The 5,628-nt window shown below is 31.3% G+C and overlaps 1 non-coding gene across 1 annotated transcript; it reads right to left on the bottom strand.

Annotated features, from left to right (window-relative positions):
* Positions 1-245: 245 nt before the first annotated feature.
* Trnal-uaa lies at positions 246-329 on the bottom strand. Its single transcript has one exon. It is a non-coding gene; the product is annotated as a tRNA-Leu (tRNA).
* Positions 330-5,628: the final 5,299 nt, after the last annotated feature.

The following is a 5,628-nucleotide window of genomic DNA, read 5'->3' on the forward strand; positions in this document are numbered from 1 at the left end:
TTTTATTATTATATTATATTTTAAAAATAGAAACCGCTTGTAATAAATTTTAAATTTTATAACAAATAAATAAGTGTGTGCTTTAAATCTATAACATTTCCATATGTATCTATTGTCTTGATTATTTGTTATAATTATAATGTTTTGGACAATACAAAAAACAAACATAGTTAACACATTACGTGAACTAATCAGTAATTATTCGTAAATTTTCTTGAAGTATTTAAAATTAAAAAAAAAAAGACTGTCAGGTGTGGGGTTCGAACCCACGCTCCCTCTCGGGAACCAGAGCTTAAATCTGGCGCCTTAGACCGCTCGGCCAACCTGACATGGGTTGGCTTCGGTTTTAAATCAAATTGTGACTGACAATAGACTACTACAGGTATAAATAATATACGTCAAAAATTAAATAATGTAATTCAGTTCGCTTTATGTTCTTTATATTAAAATACTTTAAGTTTTTGAGACAAGATGAAGTTTATTTTCTTCATTAAATCATCTTATGTTAAGTGTGAAGATGTTGTAACGGGCACTAGACTACTGAATACAAAGACGGAAATCAAAATTTGGGACTGGGAATACCGAATAGGTACCTACTTCATTTTATATTCATTACTGCATCACCTAGGTACCTACGCACATATCAAAATAAATAAGAAATAAACGAAGAATAAAAGAAATAAGGAAAGTATTTCAGGTATAATATTTTACTAAATAATTTTCAGCAGTACCAAATAGGTAGATACTCAATTTAGGAATGTCCTATTAATAACTTGGTCCATAAGATATATATGCTCTAAGGTTGGAACCAATTTTACAATAAATCAAACTGCAGAAACTTTTATCGATGTGTGAATAAATGAAATTGTAGTTCTACATAAAAATTTAATTCAGGTGATTGCACTTACAATTAAGACATTAACCTCTAGAATAGAATTAAATCCAGTAAAAAAAAGTAAATGCTTCCTTACAATGATTAACAAATTACACGTAACACGTATTACGTGGGACATGCTGACGAACAATTTATACATAGGTACCTACTTAGGTCTATGAGTAAAGATGGCAGTGCTATCCTTACATCCGCACGTATATAGATTTATTTATGCATATGTGACTATGAATAGTTATGAGATTGTTATGTATTAAGTCATTTCTTACGAATACGAGACAAAAAATTACATTAAAATTGTTCCTACTAGTTTATATTAATTATTAGTGAACAGTTTCAGGAGTGAATAGCCTCAAAATTATGTTGTCAATTTTAACTATAATAAATAATATTGAAATATGGACAGTGTATCGCCATCTAGTTAGTAGATAGGTACTTGCTGCTATTCAAGTATTTCACGTGTTGCGTTAGAGTTAGACGGTTAGATATGCCTCAACATAGGGCTTGTCTAACTGAACTGACGAAGAAACTTTACTTTAAACGATATCAATAAGAACGTTTATTAAGTTCTTGGTCAAAAATTTATCGAAACCACCAGACTTTTCGATTTTACTAGGTTTCACCAGAGTGCGTATGGCGCGCCATACTTACACAACGCCTACTTCTGTGATAACCCTGTATTTGAAGGGGGCATCATACAAAAAGCACGAGGCATTTGTTCAGATTTCCTAGAAAAAATAATTTAAAACTGTAACTGTTGTCTGCTCCTTTTTGCAAAATATACATTTAGAAGGGCTGCGATTATACCTGCTAACTTTCTCTTTGGGACTTTATGGGTTATATGCAGGCAGATCGAAACTTGAAAACAAGTGGTAATAAAAAAAGGTTCAAGGAGGAGGCAGGCAGTTTTCGAAAGGAATTTCAGAAAGAGAAGTACATTTGCTTCTTTCAAGACGAGTAGGTGCTCTCGTATCGGGTTTGTAATTCAAGGAGTGTAATTTGGGAAATCTGCACATAAACAGGGTTATGTGTAGGTTAAGGTTTATACATTAAGTTTTTGTAAATAGTGTTGTGTTTTTGAAAATATAAAGCTTTAACGCAACAAGGGTCTTTAATTTGACAATACTAAGTATCTATCTTAAATCAGCACATCAATTATTTAAATTCGTTGACCAGAAGCTATAGACTTTTGGAGCGGAGACTTAGGAATAATACATATACACGCTAGAAGGTAATTCGGGGGTAGAAATTATACTGTATATGCAAGTAGGGCAGATTACAAAAACTTGCTGACAGATAATGATAATAATAAGCATACATACAATTTAGACATCTTTTAGAAGTGAGTTACTTTAATATGAAATATTATTCTGAAAATTCATTTCTGAATTTTTACCCACTACACACTACCTCAATTTAATGAGGGAAAAATTGTTGCTGTTGTCACACCCCCGCCGATTTCTGAATTTTTACCCACTACACACTACCTCAATTTGCTGTTGTTGTTGTTGTTGTTGTTGTCATTAAATTGAGGTAGTGTGTAGTGGGTAAAAATTCAGAAATGAATTTTCAGAATAATATTTCATAGATAATAATAAGTCTACTACGAAACTGGTAAGGCCTTTATCCCTTATCCCACTGAAGGTGGTTGATAGTCATTTTTGAGTCAACTTGGTAGATGTCGTACTCGTTAATAACTAAAAATAAAATTTGTGTTAGAAAAATATCTTTTCATGCAATGTAATGCTTATTCTATAAAAGTGTTTTTTCTGTTTATCGATGTCTTTAAATTTTGACTCATCTTTTAAAAGTTCTCTTGGCGCAACAAAAGCCTTTTTACCACTAGTGTTTTCGTTTTCTTCTTTACATAGACCAATCAAGAACAACAAAATCGTCGTCCTCTTCTTCGCTTGTTATAATCGTCATAACTGATCGTTAAATAGTTGCTTTCTATGTGACGAATGACAAAAAGGTGTAATAACAGGCAATAAAAAATGATAAGGAATTCTGTGATAAACATAACCTAACCATCGTAATTACTTTATTTAATCATCATAGGAGGGTTTATACGTGAAAAACGCATCAAGTTATTTAGGAGTAAATAAAAAGCAGATAGTGATTATAACCTAGTAGTGATGAAAATTAATCTTAAATATAAAGTTACGAAGTTAAGAAAAGTCTTGGTTATGATCAAATTATAAAGATGCACGTGGTAGGTTAGATAGGAGGATGACGAATACTAAACGAGGCAGGAAATAACAATGATATGAACTTATAGAATGAAACTGCATTATGATACGAATATCAAACAAGACTAAAGGATTAATAGAAGAAAGGCGAAAATACAAAAGCAGATTAGTAGATCAAGAAGGGCAAAAGGGACGATACCTAATGTGTGAAATAATTAGGAAGTGTAGGACAGCTAAGGAACAGCGGATTGAAAAAATAGGTGTAAACTGACGAGGCTTGAAATTGAAAAGAACTTTAGAGAAGTGGGAGACGGTAGTTATGATTATTAGAAATGAGTCAGAAATCATCTTATTTAGAAACGAGAAAAAATCGGATAGGTGGAAAAAATACTTTTCGAAAAATAGAAGACAGTCTTTCAATTAGCATTAAAAAAATTTAAGGCATCCAATTTTAAAACATGTAAGCCAAAAGATTGGAAATCGTTAGTTAGCTAGTTAGAAACAACTACGAAACGAGAAAAGTTCCGGATGACTACAAATGGAACTTGCTTAGTAGAAACGATAGATGCGATATAATAATTAGCTTAAAACTTATAACTAGAATAGTGCAGAGAAGGGTTGAGAAATGGCGGAAGAAATATTGGGGAAATGTCAACTCAGATTTAGATGTAATAGGGAAGTTATTTTGGCTTCACGGTAATGAAGAAAAAATGACAAAAATTGAAAAACAGTGTACATACGATTCGTAATTGTAGAAAACACTTCTGACAATCTTCAATAGAAAAAGGTGCTAAATATACTTAAAAATTTAGGGATTAGATACAAGCATAGAAAAGTCATATGCGGTATGTAGTTTTAAAGAAAAATGCGAAGATTGACTCAAGATAGTAAAGAGTGGAATTTAAATTTGTTCATTACAGACATGATAAAGTTGAGAAAATTAAGTAAATTATAATCACGATTAAAATTTGATACTGTAGCTTAAAGATCCTCAAACGCGAATAGTTGAAATATTTATCTGTTGCACCCGCAAGTATGGATAGTATGGACAGTGGGCGCGGCGGAAAAGAAAAGGCTAGAAGCTTTCGAAATGTGGTGTTATAGGCGAATGATGAGGATAACGTGGATAGAGAAGGTTAGAAATGAAGAGGTATTAGAAAGAATAGGAGAACAAAGGACTCTATGGAAGTCAATAAGAAATAGGCGAGATAGGTTGGTAGGACAACTTCTGAGACATAAAGGTCTAGTCAGAGACATACTAGAGGCAGAAACAGGAGTTAGGAGGGGTAGAGGTAGACCTAGATTAGATTACTGTTCGCAAATAGTTAAGGATGTGGGTTGTTCTAGTTTTAGGGAAATGCGAAGATTAGCTCAGGATACGAAAGAGTGGAGGTACGTGTCCAATCAGTCTTAGGACTGACGACCTTATGATGATGATTCCAAGTATTATAAACATGTAGGTACTATTTAAGAAGCTACATAAACTATTTGTTATGTAATCTTATACAAAATAAAATTAATAGTGGCTAATTGTTTTAGATTACAAAATCTTATAAGGGAAATAATAATGTATGAGGAAATGAGTGACAATAAGCAAATGGGTACTTTACAAATAACGAAAGAAAAGTATTAAAATTATGGCTGGTTATCAAATAGCTAATAATGATATGTAGGTTCAGTACATAATATGCAGCTTTCACCATGCTACCGTTTGTTATAGACACTCAATTATGCTTTTTACTGCTCATTATAAGGTTTTTAGTATTAATAAATATGAGTAGTAGTTTCCAAGAGAAGAAAACGTGTAAAACTATTGGGTACTTATAGAGACATGTAACACGTATAAAGGTAAATTTATAAATTATCTCGCTATTTGGAATTATTATCCCTGCCTTGAAAATATTTTAAAGAAAAATTTCCATTTTCTATCCTTAATATACATGGGTATTTACACGACCATTCTTAAAAGGGTCTTTTTTAATATTTCAGATGAAATTTACGTAAAATTTTATTATTCATCAATGCTCATTTTTCTTTTTTTGTCAGGGCAAGTCGGAAAAAGATTGACATTTGACATCGAACATAATTTTTCTATCAATCTATTTATCATTTTAATTCAATTAGTTAAACATTTTTCGTATTAGAATTTCCTTAATCTTAACTGTATCATAGATTACATTTCAAAATTCCTGTAACTTGTTTTTTAAAGGCATTTTCTGCAATATGGAGATTGCACATTACTTCGATGAAGAAAATTTTAAGCCTTTTTTGTTACCACTTTGTGTTTATAGTCATAATTTAAACCTAACGATACATGAGTGCTTTTTCTTTATTTTATCAAGAAACCGAATTGGGATAAAATGTTTGAGTATTATTTAATCTATTTAATGAAAATATTTTCAATATTGTGGCACTTTGGATTCTAATGGAAGGGGGAAGTTTACATTATTTTAGATGAAATGACCCAATTTTCTTTATTTTCTTAAATAACTTATTGAATCATTTTTTTTATAAAACTTAGGTACTACACTTAAATATGTATAAATA

Source organism: Agrilus planipennis, unplaced genomic scaffold (genome assembly GCF_000699045.2).
Source record: "Agrilus planipennis isolate EAB-ADULT unplaced genomic scaffold, Apla_2.0 scaffold189, whole genome shotgun sequence".
NCBI classification, from domain to species: Eukaryota; Metazoa; Arthropoda; class Insecta; order Coleoptera; family Buprestidae; genus Agrilus; species Agrilus planipennis.